The 13,662-nt window shown below is 33.1% G+C and overlaps 1 protein-coding gene across 3 annotated transcripts in view; it reads left to right on the forward strand.

Annotated features, from left to right (window-relative positions):
* The first annotated feature begins 262 nt into the window (after nucleotides 1–262).
* bbg (PDZ domain-containing protein big bang) overlaps nucleotides 263–13,662 on the forward strand; it is a 309,605-nt gene continuing 296,205 nt past the window's right edge. For all 3 annotated transcript variants that reach the window (XR_016143110.1, XR_016143111.1, XM_089102679.1), the window contains exon 1: nucleotides 263–358. The gene's annotated coding sequence lies outside the window, so the exon portion shown is untranslated. The remainder of the gene's footprint in view (nucleotides 359–13,662) is intronic.

A 13,662-nucleotide genomic window follows, 5' to 3' on the forward strand; every position in this document is an offset into this window, starting at 1 on the left:
CTACTGGGAGCTTCCATTTCACTAGTTTTTCGCATGACAGATTGACATGATTCCAACGCAAGAGAGGAAGCAAGATTTTTGTGGTTTTGCAGAACGATTTTTTTCCTCACGCTGAAGTTTTGATTGACGAAGATTTGAGTTACTGTCCTATGGTTTCAGACTTCCGAGCTAAAAGCATTTTTCGGCCACTGTCCGTTATTCTTAACCATAATTTTCAAAAGCTACAACATTACACGCCAGTTTGTTTCTTTGTTTTGCGTTATAGGGACCACCTTTAATATTTTGAATAATAATTCTTGTCTTAAAGGATTTATTGAATCTCGATTCAATTCGATTTATTGGAAAAGTGAGCAAACCGGTATGTAAAAGCTTTTTGTAAAGTCATTCTCAAAGTTTACGGCTATAATGAACATATTTAAAAAAAAGTAAAGATTCGTATCTCTCAATTAAGGAAGAAAAGCGTTTAAGTATGTGATGAGAGAGGGCAAAGCTGGAGGATGAATGATTTTCCCACTGCTTTCAGCAAAACATGCACATTTGGACTGGTTTTGGGCACGTTCTGTGAAACCTGAAATACTAAGCCTTATATGAGGACCAGTCTCAGTTGCTTCAGTCCAGATATCATCTTGGTAAAGGGCTATGTCAATTATTGTAAGGAGTGTCATAGCATCCATTAGTTAGTTCATTTGAAATGTACAGGTATAACTAGAGTAGAAAGCAATCAAAGCAAAAGGGAAAAAAAACGTAAAGACGCATATTCTGGAGGATCTTCAAACCTTCCAATGGTTCTCATTTTGACAGTATGGAAAGACATTAGACCAAATTTGTCACTATCTTCAAACAGATTGTCACTTTTCTTGTGTCCTATAGTCAGTACAGTAGCGTTGACTAAGTGACTAAAGAGGGATTTCTCTCCCTTCAATTTTGTTTAGTTCCGGTCAATTAAAAAAGTGCCCGGTCAAAGTAAAAAGTGCTATTAAAACCTAGACTGAGCATACAAAATTCACTTACGCAGAAAAAACTTCAATAAAACTGAAATTGCTAAGAATCAAGAAATGAAATAAAAAACTAATATGAATTACAATAATCAGGTCTAGCTTAACACAAACAGGAATAATATGGATGAAATTGAAAATAAAAACAAAGATACATGAGAATGAATAACCAAGCCAAACTTAAAACCAACTGAAATTACCACAAATATTAGGGGGATGCTACCACCACCTCATACCCCGTGAAAGCTTAGGTGTTATTTGTGTTTTAATTAAAGCAAAATATGTTTTTGACAGATTTTGTTTTTCTCATTATAAAATTTTGAGGTAAGCAAAACTTCCAGGAATACTTTTTTTCCTTCATAAATTAGTATGTTTGAAATACCCAATTCACTTTTTTAGCCCAAGGTTCATGCTCTCTATGCAAAATTTTGGGTATTACATTTTCTCGCAACCCTACAACTTTAATTTTGCAACGGAAGGCGACAAATTTGCCATCTTTCGACAAAAAGTATTAAACATATTTTTTGTAGATTGGAAAATACGTTGAAAACTAGTTGAAAATCATTTGAAAAAAGGCTAATTTTCCTCTAATTCCCAAGGAAGCTTAGATCATTCTCTAAGAACAATTCTGCAGTTGACTGAAAACAATTCTTTTATCAAACTACTGCTTTTGCTTCTCATACAATAAAAAAAAAAATCAAACTTGAAAGAACAAATGAATGTGGATTGACATTTTAAGAGGATTTGATAGCTTAAAAGTCATTTTGGGTGTCTAAACATCGACTGACCGTCTCAAAAACAGAGGATCCATTAGCAAATTCTTTTAGGGGACTAGTTATCAGTAGGGTTGACCCAATTGATCCCACGAGAACACATATGCTGCCATCTACAATTGAGTCTAGCGCTGACAGTACATAATTTATGCATGTTTTTATGGTTTTTGTCACTGAGAATGAAAAAACAGGATTTTTCTCATTTTGATGGATGTTTCTTGGATGGTTATGAGTGTTAGTCAATTTAATTGTTATTTTTCATGGATGTCAACAGCAATTTATGCATGTTCTTATAGTTTTTGTCACTGAGAATGAAAAATAAGGATTTTTCTCACTTTTATGTATTTTCATGGTTTCGTTCTGTTTGATGCTTAAGATACAGAGGGGAATGCATATGGCTCCACTTAGGGGAAGAGATGTATTGATCTAGGACAAGTGAATTTTCCGAGAACTTGATTTACATAATCGCTAGGGGAAATGTATTGATCCAGGACTCGACTAGGACAAGTGAATTTCTGAGAAATTGATTACATAATCGGTGGGGGAATTTTATTGATTAACGAAAGGGGAATTAATTAGTTGTTTCTAAGGGGAATTATTGATTTACGAAAGGAGAATTAGAAATGACATCACTTGTTATCTTGGAATTATGCGCGAGTCTAAAGAGATAGAAATTCTATTTTTAAATAAGGCTTCTTCAATTTTTAGGTCACAGAGAAAAATTAATATTCTATCAAAACCATAATAATGTAGCTAGGAACATCGATGATATGAAGAGATTAACGCGGGAAATGGTTTCCCAAAAATTTCAAATGTGAACGCACAGGGATGCCAAAACAAAAGGAACACGCAGAAATTACGTTTAGGGATTATTTGGGCGAAACCGTTTTGAGACATTTTAGAAGATGATTTAAGCGAAACCGTTTGAGGTATTTTAGAGGATGATTTTAGAAAATGATTTAGAAGAGGATTTGAGGGTGAAACTCTTTGGTCGTTATAATACACAAGTTCCATTTGAACAGTCTTGTGAGGTCCCCTACCACAACAACCCCCCTACCCCAACCCCAAAGGACCCCGACCACCCTAGCCCGACCCCGAAGGAGCCCCCTGGTCCCCAAAGGCCCCCCAGACCCCCAAAGGCCCCCCGACCCCCCTACCCCAACCCCGAAGGAGCCCCCGGCCCCCAAAGGCCCCCGAACCCCCAAAGGCCCCCCGATCCCCCAATGGCCCCCCGGTCGCCCAAAGGACCCCTAAGCCGCCAAATGCCCCCGGGCCCCCCAAAGGACCCCGCACCCCCAAAGCCCCACCGAGCCCCTCCCTTCCTCCCTCCCTTATTGAATTTTTTAAAGTTTTTTCAGACTGAATTTCTTAGACTTAGAAATTATCCAACATTTTTCCGGTTTTTTCTCTAACCCATTGGCATAGAGTTTTAGCCTAGAGTCTTAGCTTAGAGTTTTTGTTAGAGTTCTAGTTTAGTTTAGTAATAGTTAAGAGTTTAGGTTTTAGCTTAGAGTCTTAGCTTAGAGTTTTTGCTAAAGTTCTAGCTTAGTTAGTTTTATTTAAGAGTTTAAAGTTGTAGCTAAGAGTTTTACTTAGAGCTGAAGTTAAGTTTTGTAATAGTTAAGAGTTTAGAGTTTTAGCTTAGAGTCTTAACTTAGAATTTTTGATAGAGTTCTAGTTTAGTTTAGTTAAGAGTTTAGAGTTTTACCTCAGAGTCTTAGCTTAGAGTTTTAGTTAGACTTGAAGTTTAGTTTAGCTATAGTTAAGAGTTTGAAGTCTTAGCTTTGAGTCTTAGCTTAGAGTTTTAGTTAGAGTTGAAGTTTAGTTTAGTTATAGTTAACAATTTAGAGTTATAGCTTAGAATCATAGCTTAGAGTTTTAGTTAAAGTTATAGTTTAATTAAGTTTTAGTTAAGAGATTAGAGTTTTAACCTAGAGTCTTAGTTTAGAGTCTTAGTTAGAGTTGAAGTTTAGTTTACCTATAGTTAAGAGTTTGAAGTTTTAGCTTAGAGTCTTAGCTTAGAGTTTTAGTTAGAGTTCTAATTTAGTTTAGTTTTAGTTAAGAGTTTAGAGTTTTAGCTTAGAGTTTTAGTTAAGAGTTGAAGTTTAGTTTAGTAATAGTTAAGAGTTTAGAGTTTTAGCTTAGAGTCTTAACTTAGGAATCTTGGTTATGAATATGCATTTTTGTAGGCTATACGTTAATTAATGAGGGGGGGGGGGTGTACCAGGTTTGAACCCCCCCCCCAAAAAAAAATATTGTCCGACTCTAACAAAAAAGATTACGACAAATTTTAGAGTTTTGTTAGAGTTTTAGTTTAGTTTAGTTTTAGTTAAGAGTTTAGAGTTTTACCTTAGAGTCTTAGCTTAGAGTTTTAGTTAGAGTTGAAGTTTAGTTTAGCTATAGTTAAGAGTTTGAAGTTTTTGCTTTGAGTCTTACCTTAGAGATTTAGTTATAGTTGAAGTTTAATTTAGTTATAGTTAAGAATTTACAGTTATAGCTTAGAATCATAGCTTAGAGTTTTAGTTAAAGTTATATTTTAGTTAAGTTTTAGTTAAGAGTTTAGAGTTTTTTGCTTAGAGTCTTAGCTTAGAGTTTTTTTTGTAGTTCTAGTTTAGTTTAGTTTTAGTTAAGAGTTTAGAGTTTTAGCTTAGAGTCTTAGCTTAGAGTTTTTGTTAGAGTTCTAGTTTACTTTAGTTTTAGTTAAGAGTTTAGAGTTTTAACTTAGAGTCTTTGCTTAGATTTTTAGTTAGAGTTGAAGTTTACTTTAGTTTTAGTTAAGAGTTTAGAGTTTTAGCTTGGACTCTTAGCTTAGAGTTTTTGTTAGAGTTCTAGTTTAGTTTAGTTATAGTTAAGAGTTTAGTTTTTAGCTTAGAGTCTTAGCTTAGAGTTTTAGTTAGAGTTGAAGTTTAGTTTAGTAATAGTTAAGAGTTTTGAGTTTTAGCTTAGAGTCTTAACTTAGAGTTTTAGTTAAAGTTGTAGTTTTAGATAAGAGTTTAGAGTTTTAGCCTAGAGTCTTAGCTTAGAGTCTTAGCTTAGAGTTTCTGTTGAAGTTCTAGTTTAGTTTAGTTTTAGTTAAGAGTTTAGAGTTTTACCTTAGTGTCGTAGCTTAGAGTTTTAGTTAGAGTTGAAGTTTAGTTTAATTATAGTTAAGATTTTAGAGTTTTACCTTTGAGTCTTAGTTTAGAGATTTTTCTCAGAAGTAACAATTTTTTCGTTTATGAGAGCAAGTTTTCTGTCAGAAGTAGCAATTTTTCCTTTCACAATAACAAATTTTCTCATCAAAGTAATAATTTTTCCTTAACACTAACAGAGTTTTAGTAACACTAACAAATTTTCTCATCGAATCAACAACTTTTACTCAATACTATCAAACATCTACTTAAAAATATCAATTTTTTCTTAGAAGCATAATTTTTTTCCAATCATGATAAAAAGTTTTCAGTCAAAAGTAGCAAGTTTTCCTGAACACTAAAACATTTTCACATCTAAGCAACAATTTTTTCCTTAACACTAACAGAGTTTTAATTACAGCTATCAAATTTCTCTTAAAAGTAACAATTTTTCGTCAGTGATAACAAATTTTCTGTTAGAACTAACAAGTTTTATGTCAAAGATACCAATTTTTTCGTCAATGATAATAATTTTTTGATTGTGATAGCAAATTATCTGTCAGAAGTAGCAAGTTTTCTGTCAAAGATACCAATTCTTTCTTAAAAGTAACTATTTTTCGTCATTGATAACACAATTTCTGCTGGAACAAGCTATAACAAGAATAAGGCTAGATTAAGTTAGATTACTTTAAGTTAGGTTAGGTTAGGTTAGCCTACGTACGCGCGCGTACTTAGGCTAACCTAACCTAACCATACTCGCCGGAAAAGCCCCCCAGGTCGATTTTGTACCATGTTTAAGTTAGGTTAGGTTAGCTTACTATGAGTGTTCATGATAAGCTAATCTAACCTACCCTAACTTAAAAATGATGAAATGTTTCTATTTATTTATTAATATTTATTCATACATAACTTAACCTCTGGTTTTGGAGGTTAGATCAACCTAACTTAAACGTAGTGGAAGCTAACTTTGAAAGAAAACTTGTTAAAAACCTGTTACTTCTAAGAGAAATTTGTTAGTGTTGTGTAAAAGTTTATTAGTATTAAGAAAAAGTTGTTACTTTGATGCAAAAATTTGTTAGTGTTAAGCAAAACTTGCTACTTCTGACAGAAAAAGTTGTTATCATCGACGAAAAAATTGTTAATTCCAAGAAAAATTTGGTGTGTTTGACTTAAAACTTGTTATTTCTAACAGATAACTTGTCAACATTGTGAAAATTGCTGCTTCTAAGAAAAAAATTGGTATCTTTGAGAGAAAACTTGCAAGCTCAAGCAGAAAACGTGTTATCACTAATGAAAAAATGTAACTTCCAAGAGAAATTGGGTGTGTTAAGTAAAGGTTTGTTAGTATTAAGGAAAAAGTTGTTACTTCGAAGAGAAGATTTGTTATCTTTGACCGACAACTTGGTGCTGTTAGAAGGAATTCGCTACTTCTAAGAAAAATTTGTTATCTTTCCTGGAAAACTTGCTAGTTCTAACAGAAATTGTGTTCATAAGTGTCGAAATATCGTTACTCTTAAGAAAGAATTGGTGTCTTTGGCAGAAAACTTGCTACTTCTGACAGAAAAATTGTTATTACAATCAAAAAATTGTTATCACTGACGAAAAATTTGGTATCTTTGACATAAAACTTGTTAGTTCTAACAGAAAATTTGTTATCACAGACGAAAAATTGTTACTTCTAAGAGACATTTGATAGCTGTAATTAAAACTCTGTTAGTGTTAAGGAAAAAATTTTTACTTAGATAAGAAAATGTGTAAGTGTTAAGTAAAACTTGCTACTTTTGACTGAAAACTTTGTATCATCATCGGAAAAAAATTATGTTTCTAAGAAAAATTTGATATTTTGAAGTAGATGTTTGTTAGTATTGAGGAAAAAGTTCTTGATTCGATGAGAAAATTTGTTAGTGTTACTAAAAATCTGTTAGTGTTAAGGAAAAATTTTTTACTTTGATGAGAAAATTTGTTAGTGTGAAAGAGAAATTGCTACTTCTGACAGAAAACTTGCTCTCATAAACGAAAAAATTGTTACTTCTAAGAAAAATCTCTAAGCTAAGACTCTTAAGGTAAAACTCTAAACTCTTAACTATAACTAAACTAAACTTCAACCCTAACTAAAACTCTAAGCTATGACTCTAAGGTAAAACTCTAAACTCTTAACTAAAACTAAAGTAAACTAGAACTCTAACTAAAACTCTAAGCTAGGACTCTAAGGTAAAAGTCTAAACTCTTAACTAAAACTAAACTAAGCTACAACTCTAACTAAAACTCTAAGCTAAGACACCAAGCTAAAACTCTTAACTAAAACTAAACTAAAGTAGAACTCTAACTAAGACTCTAAGCTAAAACTCTAAACTCTTAACCAAAACTAAACTAAACTTCAACTCTAAATAGAACTTTATGCTAAAACTCTAAGGTAAAACTCGACACTCTTAACTAAAACTAAACTAAACTTAAATTCTATCAAAAACTTTAAGCTATGACTCTCAACTAAAAAATCTAAACTCTTAACTATAACTAAACTAAACTTCAACTCTAACTAAAACTCTAAGCTAAGACTCTAAACTAAGACTCTAAACTCTTAACTATAACTAAACTTCAACTCTAACTAAACTCTAAGCTAATACTCTAGGCTAAAACTCTTAACCAAAACTAAACTGAACTAAACTAGAACTCTACCAAAAACTCTAAGCTAAAACTCTAAACTCTTAACTATAACTAAACTAAACTTCAACTCTAACTAAAACTCTAAGCTAAGACTCTAAGGTAAAACTCTAAACTAAAAGTAAACTAAACTAGAACTCTAACAAAAACTCTAAGCTAAGACTCTACGCTATGACTCTAAGCTAAAAACTATAAACTCTTAACTATAACTAAACTAAACTTCAACTCTAACTAAAACTCAAAGCTAAGACTCTAAACTAAGACTCTAATCTCTTAACTATAACTAAACTTCAACTCTAACTAAACTCTAAGCTAAGATTCTAGTCTAAGACTCTTAACCAAAACTGAACTAAACTAGAACTTTAGCAAAAACTCTAAGCTAAAACTCTAAACTCTTAATTATAACTAAACTAAACTTCAACTCTAACTAATATTCTAAGCTAAGACTCTAAGGTAAAACTCTAAACTAAAACTAAACTAAACTAGAACTCTAACAAAACTCTAAGCTCAGACTCAAAGCTATGACTCTAAGCTAAAAACTCTAAACTCTTAACTATAACTAAACTAAACTTCAACTCTAACTAAAACTCTAAGCTAAGACTCTAAACTAAGACTCTAAACTCTTAACTATAACTAAGCTTCAACTCTAACTAAACTCTAAGCTAAGACTCTAGGCTAAAACTCATAACCAAAACTAAACTAAACTAGAACTCTAACTAAAATTCTAAGCTAAAACTCTAAATTCTTAACTATAACTATAACTAAACTTCAACTCTAACTAAAACTCTAAGCTACGACTCTAAGCTAAAACTCTAAACTCAACTAAAACTAAACTAAACTAAACTAGAACTCTAGGCTAAAACTATAATGTAAAACTAAACTAAACTAAACTCTAACCAAAACTACAAGCTAAGACTCTAAGGTAAAACTCTAAACTCTTAACTAAAAATAAACTAAACTAGAACTCTAACAGAAACTCTAAGCTAAGACTCTAAGCTAAAAACTCTAAACTCTTAACTAAAACTAAACTAAACTTCAACTCTAACTAATACTCTAAGCTAAGACTCTAAGTTAAAACTCCAAACTCTTAACTATAACTAAACTAAACTAGAACTCTAACAAAAACTCTAAGCTAAGACTCTAAGGTAAAACTCTAAACTCTTAACTAAAACTAAAATAAACTAGAACTTCAACAAAAACTCTAAGCTAAGACTCTAATTTAAGACTCTAGGCTAAAACTCTAAACTCTTAACTAAAACTTAACTAAACTACAACTTTAACTAAAACTCTAAGCCATGATTCTAAGCTAATACTCTAAATTCTTAACTATAATTAAACTAAACTTCAACTCTAACTGAAACTCTAAGCTAACACTCTAAGGTAAAATTCTCAACTCTTAACTATAGCTAAACTTAACTTCAACTCTAACTAAGACTCTAAGCTAAGACTCTAAGGTAAAAACTCTAAACTCTTAACTAAAACTTAACTAAACTATAACTTTAACTAAAACTCTAAGCTAAGACTTTAAGGTAAAACTCTAAACTTTTAACTAAAACTAAACTAAACTAGAATTATAACAGAAACTCTAAGCTAACACTCTAGTCTAAAACTCTAAACTGTTAACTAAAACTAAACCAAAACTACAACTTTAAGTAAAACTCTAAGCTATGACTCTAAGCTAAAATTCTAAATTCTTAACTATTACTAAACTTAACTTCACCTCTAATTAAAACTATAAGCTAAAACTCTAAACTCTTAAATAAAACTAAACTAAGCTAGAACTTCAACAAAAACTCTAAGCTAAGACTCTAAGTTAAAAAATTAAATTCTTAACTATAACTAAACTAGAACTCTAACTCAAACTCTAAGCTAAGACTCTATTCTAAAAATCTAAACTCTTAACTAAAACTAAAGTAAACTTCAACTCTAACTAAGACTCTAAGGTAAAACTCTATATTCTTAACTAAAACTAAACTTCAACTCTAACTACAACTCTAAGCTAAGACTCTAAGGTAAAACTCTAAACTCTTAACTATAACTAAACTTCAACCCTAACTAAAACTCTAAGCTAAGACTCTAAGGTAAAACTCTAAACTCTTAACTAAAACTAAACTAAACTAGAACTTCAAAAAAAACTCTAAGCTAAGAAACTAAGGTAAAAATCTAAACTCTTAAATAAAACTAAAGTAAACTAGAACTCTAATAAAAACTCTAAGCTAAGACTATAAGGTAAAACTCTAAACTCTTAACTAAAACTAAACTAAACTAGAGCTTCAACAAAAACTCTAAGCTAAGACTCTAAGCTAAGACTCTAGGCTAAAACTCTAAAATCTTATCTAAAACTACAACTTTAACTAAAACTCTAAGTTAAGACTCTAAGCAAAAACTCAAAACTCTTAACTATTACTAAAATAAACTTCAACTCTAACTAAAACTCTAAGCTAAGACTCTAAGCTAAAAACTAAACTCCTAACTATAACTAAACTAAACTAAAACTCTAACAAAAACTCTAAGCTAAGACTCTAAGCTAAAACTCTAAACTCTTAACTAAAGCTAAAGTAAACTAGAACTCTAACAAAAACTCTAAGCTAAGACTCTAAGCTAAAAACTCTAAACTCTTAACTAAAACTTAACTAAACTATAACTTCAACTAAAACTCTAAGCTATGATTCTAAGCTATAACTCTAAATTCTTAACTATAACTAAACTAAACTTCAACTCTAACTAAAACTCTAAGCTAAGATTCAAAGCTAAAACTTCAAACTCTTAACTATAGCTAAACTAAACTTCAACTCTAACTAAAACTCTAAGCTAAGACTCTAAGCTAAGATTCTAGGTTAAAACTCTAATCTCTTAACTAATCCTTAATTAAACTATAACTTTAACTAAAACTCTAAGCTATGATTCTAAGCTATACCTCTAAATTCTTAACTATAACTAAACTAAACTTCAACTCTAACTAAAACTCTAAGCTAAGACTCAAAGCTAAAACTTCAAATTCTTAACTATAGCTAAACTAAACTCCAACTGTAACAAAAACTATAAGCTAAGACTCTAAGGTAAAACTCGAAACTCTTTACTATAACTAAACTAAACTATAACTATATATAAAAATCTAAGCTAAGACTCTAAGCTTAAACTCTAAGCTCTTAACTATTACTAAACTTAACTTCAACTCTAACTAAAACTGTAAGCTAAGACTCTAAAATCTTAACTAAAAATAAAATGAACTAGAATTATAACAAAAACTCTAAACTAAGACTCTAAGCAAAAAACTAAACTCTTAACTATTACTAAACTAAACTAGAACTCTAACAAAAACTCTAAGCTAAGACTAAGCTAAAACTCTTAACTAAAACTAAAGTAAACTTCAACTCTAACTAAAACTCTAAGCTAAGACTCTAAGCTAAAAACTAAACTCTTAACTATTACTAAAGTAAACTAGAACTCTAACAAAAACTCTAAGCTAAGACTCTAGGCTATAACTCTATGCCAATGGGTTAAAGAAAAAACCGGTAAAATGTTGGACAATTTCTAAGTCTAAAAAATTCAGTCCGAAAAAACTTTAAAGAATTCAATAAGGGAGGGAGGAAGGGAGGGGCTCGGTGGGGCTTCGGGGGTGCGGGGTCCTTTGGGGGTCCGGGGGCATTTGGGGGCTTGGGTGTCCTTTGGGGGACCGGGGGGCCATTGGGGGATAGGGGGCCTTTGGGGGTCCGGGGTCCTTTGGGAGCCGGGTGATTCCTTCGGGGTTGGGGTGGGGGGGTCGCTGGCCATTGGGGGATCGGGCGGCCTTTGGGGGTCCGGGGGCCTTTGGGGGCCAGGGGGTTCCTTTGGGGTTGGGGTAGGGGGGTTTTTGTGGTAGGGGACCTCACAAGACTGTTCAAATGGAACTTGTGTATTATAACGACCACAGAGTTTCACCCTCAAATTCTCTTCTAAATCATCTTCTAAAATCTTCTTCTAAAATACCTCAAACGGTTTCGCTTAAATCATCTTCTAAAATGTCTCAAAACGGTTTCGCCCAAATAATCCCTAAACGTAATTTCTGCGTGTTCCTTTTGTTTTGGCATCCCTGCGCTGTCACATTTGAAATTCCTAGGAAACCATTTCCCGCGTTCATCTCTTCATCTCATAGATGTTCCTGGCTACACTATTATGGTTTCGATAAAATATTCATTTATCTCTGTGACCTAAAGATCGAAGAAGCCGTATTTAAAAATAGAATTTCTATCTCTTTAGACTCGCGCATAATTCCAAGATAACAAGTGATGTCATTTCTAATTCTCCTTTCGTGAGTCAATAATTCCCCCTAGAAACAACTAATTAATTCCCCTTTTGTGAATCAATAAAATTCCCCCGCCGATTATTTAATCAATTTCTCAGAAATTCACTTGTCCTAGTCGAGTCCTGTATCAATACATTCCCCCTAGCTATTATGTAAATCAAATTCTCGGAAATTCACTTGTCCTAGATCAATACATCTCTTCCCCTATGTGAAGCCTTATGCATTTACCTCCGTATCTTAAGCATCAAACAGAACGAAACCATGAAAATACATCAAAGTGAGAAAAATCCTGTTTTTTCATTCTCAGTGACAAAAACCATAAAAACATGAATAAATTGCTGTTGACATCCATGAAAAACATCAAATAAATTGACTAACACTCATAACCATCCAAGAAACATCCATCAAAGTGAGAAAAATCCTGTTTTTTCATTCTCAGTGACAAAAACCATAAAAACATGCATAAATTATGTACTGTTAGCGTTAGAATCAATTGTAGATGGCAGCACATGTGTTCTCGTGGGATCAATTGGGTCATCCCTACTGTTATCATTAAAAGCTATTGAGAATTTTTTGTTTGGCTATCAAACTTTATTGAAAAGACAGATTAATTGTGTCTGCTAGGTTTTCTATCAAAACGGGTTGCACCACAGGGAACTTTCAAAGCTTCTAAACTGATCAAGTGGCATTTATTTTCAGCTGACTTTTGGTATTTTCCTAGCAGGTATTCTAGAATATGTTCAGGGAATAAGTAATGGGGGCCCTGAGGTTTCAAGCGCAAGCCCTCCCCGGTTTCAAGCGCATGCCCCCCCCATTTCCCATAGAATTCAAGCACATGCCCTCTGACGTCACTGCATCCCTGTTTCTAGGCAACATTCTCGCCATTGGCAAGAGTTCAAAGGTTAGGTGACACACCCCTATTGTTTTTCTACGGAAGAACCTCTGACGTCACGGCATCCCTGTTTCTAGGCGATGGATGGCGAGATTTAAAGGATTTCAGTTTATATTATATGATTACTTGGAATGTGGTCCGTATAATACATAAATTTTAATAATAAACCCCTAACCCCTCACCTCTGTTTGAGGCACATGTTACACCACGCGACACACCCTCGCCTCTAGATAAGTGGAGCTACCAGCCCCTCGCACCTGCAGAGTGCAGTCACCTGTTCTATTAAATGGAACATAAATGGCAAGATTCCATGACACTCCCCTCTGGACTCCAATGATGTCATACAACTTACCCCGTTTCAAACGGACAAGTCTAATATGCATGACGTAATTTTTCGCCGAAAATTTATTCTTATCCAACCTCTATCCACTGCTCACTGCTCGCCTCCGAGGAAGTGTCCGATCCCCCCGAGCGGTTTGTCCCAGTTTGACACACCCCAGGACAAAATTTTTCAGCAAAAATATGAGGGAGGGGATCATAATATACACAAAAAGAAAACCGAATGCATTATAGAATACCGAGACTTCTAGCCTGAAACCCAGGAGGATGAGGAGGAGGGGAGTGATATTAGATGCAAATTTACGAGCTTTTAAGGAAATACCCGTTTTTCATTAAGATAAATTCATGGATATTTCACAATATTTTAGCATTATTTTCCAGCTCCCACCTAATAACTTTCATTTTTCAGAGGATGCATTGATAATAGATGAAGGTTCTTAGGTGTTATTGTGGCTTAAAGCCCTTGCCCCGAGGAATTTCCAATCGAATGAGCCTTTTTTGAAGTTTCTACGGCAACGCCTTCTATAAAAACCATATATGCCCCAGGGTATAACTTAAAGCCCTTGCCCCGAGGGTTATCGGAGAGTGTCCTCCTCAAAAACATATT

Source organism: Artemia sp. Qi Xiang Cuo, chromosome 16 (genome assembly GCF_049724085.1).
Source record: "Artemia sp. Qi Xiang Cuo chromosome 16, ASM4972408v1, whole genome shotgun sequence".
Classification (NCBI taxonomy): Eukaryota; Metazoa; Arthropoda; class Branchiopoda; order Anostraca; family Artemiidae; genus Artemia; species Artemia sp. Qi Xiang Cuo.